The sequence below is a fragment of the Nicotiana tabacum genome, chromosome 15 (assembly GCF_000715075.1).
Source record: "Nicotiana tabacum cultivar K326 chromosome 15, ASM71507v2, whole genome shotgun sequence".
In the NCBI taxonomy this organism is placed as follows: Eukaryota; Viridiplantae; Streptophyta; class Magnoliopsida; order Solanales; family Solanaceae; genus Nicotiana; species Nicotiana tabacum.
In genome coordinates, this window is record NC_134094.1 from 126921771 (window position 1) to 126929192 (window position 7422).

At 33.2% G+C, this 7422-nt stretch overlaps 2 long non-coding RNA genes across 2 annotated transcripts; one reads left to right on the forward strand and one right to left on the reverse strand.

Annotated features, from left to right (window-relative positions):
• Positions 1–5616, forward strand: LOC142169498 (uncharacterized). The gene is made up of 2 exons (XR_012699451.1): positions 1–2037; positions 3198–5616. It is a non-coding gene; the product is annotated as an uncharacterized LOC142169498 (long non-coding RNA).
• Positions 3071–6923, reverse strand: LOC107813763 (uncharacterized). Its single transcript, XR_001654418.2, has 2 exons — positions 5293–6923; positions 3071–5200 (listed from the first exon to the last, which is right to left on the reverse strand). It is a non-coding gene; the product is annotated as an uncharacterized LOC107813763 (long non-coding RNA).
• Positions 6924–7422: the final 499 nt, after the last annotated feature.

Consider the following 7422-nt stretch of genomic DNA (forward strand, 5'->3'; position numbering starts at 1 on the left):
AGATTGAGGAATGAGATGAGCCTTCTGCTTTCCTTTAGAAATTCAAGGCAAGTCTTCTACTAATATGAAGGTGTTGTGTTATAGAATTAGAGATGAAATTGTTGAGAAATATTATCATGTGTGTGCGACTTTGCTTATTATTTCATAGTGGATTATCAATATATAGTAATTTGTGGAATAAACTTCTAATTCATACTGAATGATGTATTTTGATTATTCAAATCATCATATAAACAATAAGTAATTATACTAGATAATATTATATGCTTTGGTGCAACTATATATGTTATATTAATTTAAATCTTTAATATGTATGTTTACTTTATATTTTATATTTTAATTAAATAAAATAAAAAATAATAAAAGTTTACGATAAATATTTAAGTTCATTTTTCTCTTTAAAATAATTACAAGACTTCGGTACTATCCTTTTTGGTAATTTGACACTCAAAAGTACTTTTTAGAAAGGCCGGTCAAATACAATTTGTTTACCAAATGTTGCAAAAAGTATTTCTTAAATGAATTGGCCAAACACAAAGTGTTTTTTCCCAAAAGTACTTTTGGATAAAGCACTTCTGGAAAAAATTACTTTTCAAAATAAACAGTGTTTGGCAGCTTGGCCAAACGGGCCCTAAACTCCATATATCCAGTAGAATGATACCATAATAGGTCAAGAATTCTAATTCAACAAACTTGGTAGGAGGATCATCCAACAACACAGCCATAAAGACTAGACTTTTATAGCATGTTTGCTCAAGCTTTTAAAAGGCCAAAAGTCTTTTGTCCCAAAAAATATTTTTTTAGAAATCGAGGTGTTTGGTCAAAACGGAGAAGTGCTTTTGAGTAGCCTACTCATCTCCCCTTAATTTAGATAAGTACTTAATATTTTTTCTACCTTCTCCTACTCTTCTTTCTAATAGTTTTTCTATTATAAATATATTTTTTTCTGTCTTTTTTCTTTTCATCCTCTCTTATTGCAACTCTCATTCCTTTTTTGAAATAACTAAGCTAATCACCATATTTAAGTATTTTTTTCATGAGGTATGATTCGTTATGTTTTTTTTGTAATATACCATATGCGAAATATTATTATTTTGGTATAACCATATTTTATATTGATTAAAATCTTTAATTTGTATTATTAGTTTATGTTTTATATTTTAATTAAATCGAAATAAAAGGAGAAAATGACTCTCTATAGCCTCTCAAAATTTTAATAGCCCATATTTTTTCGTTGACACGAAACGTCCCTTCGGTCCAAATATATTACATATAATAGCCCGAAATATCTATTTTGTATATTTTTGTATAGTGACAGTCTATTTTGTATATATTTTGTATAGTGACAGTCTATTTAGTATATTTTTTGTATAGTGATAGTCTATTGTATATAAATTGTACAGTGACAGTCTATTTTATATATATTTTGTATAGTGACAGTCTATTTTATATATATTTTGTATAGTGACATTCTATTATATATGAACTGTATAGTGACAATCTATTTAGTATATTTTTTGTATAGTGATAGTCTATTTTGTATATATTTTGTATAGTGACAGTCTATTGTATATAATTTATATAGTGACAGTCTATTTAGTACATATTTTGTATAGTAACAATATATTTTGTATATATTTCAACGTTATGCATAGTTATGTGAGAAAAAACAATCATAAAAATTCCTGTTATTTCCCGTGACTTCAAACTCCCAACTCAAAACCCTATAACTCCATTGAAACACAACACTAAAAGCTTCTTACTTTCCCATTTCTTCCTGTTATTTATCAATGCACCGTTAATTCGCTAAAAGATAAAGAAAAAAGAAAAGAAAAAGATGATGAGGTCACCTTAGGTACGAAACGACATCGTTGATACACCGTCGCCGTCACACTTTCTCTCCACACTGTCCGTACACAAGCTCCGGAGTTTCAACATTTTGAATTATCGTCTTCCGATTTGCTTCCTTCTGCTTCTCTCTTGTTTACTAATTCTCGTCCCGGCGGCTCCGATTTTCCTCAGTGGCACCACTTTCAGGTTTTTCAATTGCTAGCCATTATTATTGTTTTTAGGTTATAACTTGTATGAGGTCATTTAGTGGCTACTGGGTGATATAAGTTTGGCCTGAGTGACTACAAATAAATTTTGCTCAAATAAAAACTTAATTAAATTCTTTTTCGTTTCTATCTTAAATATACTAATAGTATACTGAACCTTGACAGTAATTTGACACTCAAAAGCACTTTTTGTAAAGATTAGTTTTGCTTCCCAATTTATGTAAAAAAAATAATAATTCTCAAATGAATTGACCAAACACAAACTGCTACGCTCCAAAAAGTACTATTCTGAAAATCCATTTTGGTAAAAGTGAATTTCAAAAGAAGCATTTTTTGGCGGTTTGGCCAAACATGGTTTTAGACGAGTTAGAAATGTTAATTGTCAATAGTAATTGTGCTGGGAGAATTTGCGATCATACATTGACTACAGTTTGGAAACGATATAGGATCTCGAATACCTTTTTCCCTTGGTTCATTGAATTGGATGTCTTAAGGAAAATGAACACTTCCCTTTTTCAACAAAATGAAATCTGTTTAGATTGACCAGAAATGGAAGGAAGACAATATAGCAAATTTATTGTTCAAGGTTAATTGGGAGCATCAGAGGTATGTGGACTAAGACAATTGGGAGTATCAAGCTGCAGACTCCAAGACCTGTTTACCAGTTCTCTGAGGCTATAAATAATTGAACTAGGGGGAGTAGTATTTACGAAATAGTATTTACAACGTAACTAGGCATTCTCTAGCATATACTAACTAATACATTAACGCATGACTCAGCTTCATGCCTTGTAGGATTTGTATCTAACCGAGCTTGTCCTATATATTTCATTAGTAAGAGTAGAAGAGCTGATAAGCTAGTATTACTAACACTGTTTTAATATAATTCCCCAATAATTACTAGAATAGCTAATCTAATGCAGTGTGTAATATGATTGTTTGTAACCCAAAGAGAGCTGCATAAACGGTTCTCTGTAACTGTATGACAGAGTGCTATTTCAAAAACTTCTACATACAAGTTCAATTCAGTACGCATTTATTGTTAAGTTAATATCTGAGTCGACTCCTGCTTGGTATGTATCTCTATAAAGTTGATTTTTACAATCAAATGGAGGATAAGCATATCTCTCATGGCTGCAGGTATACCAAGTTGATTTTGTAGTAGTTTGCGTGGGAAGATTCAGCCAAGTTCCAAATATCCCTCCAAACAAAGGTCCACAAGCTGTAGACGGTGAAGAAATCCATTCAATGGACTATTCCAAAATGGATTCAACGACTGCAACTAACTTTGTCAAAGGAAAACATGTAGTCTGTCATTGGGTCCCATAAATCAGGAATGGACATTGCCATCCACAGTTAATGGTAAGTACTGCTACTGATCTTCCATACACCTTCATTACCCGAACCTCTTTATTGTTTGTTTATAAACATCAGTTTGATTCTGTTTGCACTAGTTTTGCAGGGATTGAACGTCCATGCACAGTAGTAACCAAGACACCACATTGGAACATTCCCGATTATTTTCCATAGGGATTGCCTTTGGCATATCTCTACCTACATTGATTCTCCGAACTTATGGTGCATAAACCCGGCGAAGGCCTTCTTCTAAGTCTCCTCGCCACAACTCTTTCACCTTTGGTAATTGTTTTCTTCGTGACTAATTAAACTTATAAAAAGACTCAACTATGTGCAGCAACAATTAGTCATACTTTCTCATTGAAACTAACAAATGCATCTGCAAACAAAGCCAAATACTTTAAGGTTGAGTAATGTTCATTTCTAGCTGTGGATTGTACATCTCGTTCAAAACTTAACCATTGTAGAGAAACTAAGCTACATATAAGTTATATACCTGAATTTCAATAACCAAAGACTGAGTAGCTTTATAAACTAGAAAGATCTTGAATTTGGAAATGAAAAGTTATTCCACCAATTGTTTAAAGAAAGGAAAAAAGTGAAGAAATGTTTTTTACATGACACCACTATGGAACCCAAAAGGATAAAAGAAGTAAAAAAGTGGAGTTTAACATAAGAATAAAATTACATGACTGTTACGTAACACAAATACATGTAAGTGTGCAAGTTAAGTGAAGAAACAAGAAAAATAAATATTATTGTTGTTGAAGCAACAATGGAGCAGCATGTGTCGACAAAGTTAACTACTATTCCTTTTCAAAATATTAGAATCTATCCCAAAGTTACTAGAAGTCGTCTTAAAGTTACTACTCATATGCTCAAAGTTACAACAATGTGATTTTTATTCTTCCTCTCATAAAACTAATATGCAGTACTAATCGAAATCACTCATATTTTAGAGAGGTGGTCCTTCTCAAAATTTGTAGAAAGTCATATACAATACAAACTCGGGCTTGCAAAACATGGAACAATGCTAGAGTATAGTTTCTTAAACGAATTGAGTTCATGTTTAATTTCTATAGTGCATGAGGGATTCTACGATAGAGTTGGGGAAGGAAATATCAAGTTGCAGAAAGCAAAGAGCTTTGGATTCTCGAAAGAAGGTATCATTCTCGAGGGTCAGACTGAACCAATAAAATCCGACTTAGTCAAACTCGCTACTGGATCATCATGCCCTCTTCTGCCAGCTTCAGAGAGGTCTCCTTTCCTCTGTTCTCACTTGTACTCAAAATTCTATTGTATTCTAACTTTAAGACGACTTCAAAATTCAAGATCATTTCCAATTTAGAAAGCTAATCAGATTCTCAGTCTTTGGCTATTGAAATTCAGGTATATAACCTATATGTAGCTTAGTTTCTCTACAATGGTTAAGTTTTGAACGAGATGTACAATCCACAGCTAGAAATGAACATTACTCAACCTTAAAGTATTTGGCTTTGTTTGCAGATGCATTTGTTAGTTTCAATGAGAAAGTATGACTAATTGTTGCTGCACATAGTTGAGTCTTTTTATAAGTTTAATTAGTCACGAAGAAAACAATTACCAAAGGTGAAAGAGTTGTGGCGAGGAGACTTAGAAGAAGGCCTTCGCCGGGTTTATGCACCATAAGTTCGGAGAATCAATGTAGGTAGAGATATGCCAAAGGCAATCCCTATGGAAAATAATCCGGAATGTTCCAATGTGGTGTCCTGGTTACTACTGTGCATGGACGTTCAATCCCTGCAAAACTAATGCAAACAGAATCAAGCTGATGTTTATAAACAAACAATAAACAGGTCCAGGGAATGGAGGTATATGGAAGATTAGTAGCAATACTTACCATTAACTGTGGAGCACTCAATGGCAATGCCCATTCCTCATTTCTGGGACCCAATGCCTGCTACATGTTTTCCTTTGACAAAGTTAGTTGCAGTTGTTGAATCCATTTTGGAATAGTCCATTGAATGGATTACTTCAATGTCTAAAGCTTGTGGACCTTTGTTGGGAGGGAATTGAGGGATATTTGGCACTTGGCTGAATCTTCCCACGCAAACTACTACAAAATCAACTTGGTATGCCTGCAGCCATAAGAGATATGCTTATCCTCCATTTGATTGTAAAAATCAACTTTATAGAGATACATACCAAGCAGGAGTCACTCAGATATTAATCCAAACTATTCATAATAGTATGCAAAACTACAATACTAGAATTCATAACCAATAATAAAAATAGGAAGACGGAAGTGAAAAAACTAATAGAAGAATTCGCCATCTTGCTCCTAGTGTGTTCTTGTCTCCTTAGGTCGAATTTTCCCCTTTCAAAATAGTGTTTAATGACTATTTATATGTGTAGGAAAAACCTATACGAAATAACCAAATCCAAAACCAAATATGAGACAAAATAGGCCTAAAATCCGGAACACCCGCGTCGCGAGGCAAAACGCCTGATCCACCTCGTTGTACACCGGGCGACGCGGGCTCTCCATCGTGCTTTCCACTGCGCGACGCCAGCTCCATAGCGAGCTTTTCGTTTCATTCCTGCTTTGCCTAACTTTTCCCAAATTCCTCTCCTTCTCATTCCTTACTTTTCAACTCTTCTTTTGCTTTTTTTATTTTCTTCTTTTTGTCTTCTTTTGCAATTAAATACCACAAATTAAATAATTATAACTTCATTCCTGTAGTATATAAAATAAACATAAAATCTTTACTTTGCTCCAATTTCATCTCCAATATACCTACACATAAAATAAACTCAATTAAGTACAAATATAATATAGTTTAGCATTAAAGCCTCAAAATATAAGGTAAATAATGCACTAAAAATATGGAATTATATCCAAACATCAACGGCGGAGATGAGCAATCCACTATATAAAAGAGAGTACAAAATATCGAGAGAACAACCTCACAAAGAGGCAAACACAAGTGACATACTAACACTTGTCCCGTAAAGTTCTTCCCCTAAATACGACTCTCAAACCCATATGGCTAAATTGTGGATGCTAATGAATGAGAAGGAAGGATCCTCAATTTATAGAAGTCCAAATATTTTTCTACAAGAAAAAAGGACTAGCCAAACATGGAAGAATTATAATTTTCTTCTATAGAAAGAAAAAATCAATTATGATAAATATATTATCATTTTCTTCGAGAAATAAAAAAATCAAATATGATAAGAAAATCAGAACACAACCCTAACACAATCCTCTATCAGTGGCTTTTGCCAAGTCCCTCCCCGACAAAAAACACAAATAGCCAATATTTAAGAAAATTTTATAAAATCCTAGTAGCACTACAACAACAACAACAACAACTCATTATAATTTCACTAGTGGGGTCTGGGGAGGGAATGTGTACGCAGATCTTACCCCTACCCTAGGGTAGAGAGACTGTTTCTAATAGACCATCGGCTCCCTCTCTCCAAGAACTCTCCACCACCTTGCTCTTGGGTGACTCGAACTCACCCCTAGCAGCAGTCATTATTAACGTGCAAAGAACGTTCATAGATGCTAGTAGAACCTATAAATCTAGACCGTGAATCACGTTTAAAAAACAAATCAATCGTTTTAGTTCCTAAAAATCCATCCAAAATATTAGGACCTCAATAACTCCTCCTATAACCAAGGCACCCTGGATTTCACACTTCCTCAATTTCATGCCATCACCTAAATCACATTCATTGCTAACACATCATCCCCTCTGTCACGACCCAAAATCTCATCCGTCGTGATGGCGCTTATCTCAATACTAGGCAAGCCAAAAATCTCAATAAACCATATATCTTTTAAATTTGAAAATAAAATGATTAAATTCAGCGAAAGAAATCTCAAAAGTACAAATAGAATTAAATAAATAGAATATATACTATGTATTTCGAAGACAAAAGTATATATTATTATTATACATAAATACAATTAAAATACATGGTATATTATATTTATTTAATTGTATTAACTAGGTATAAAAAT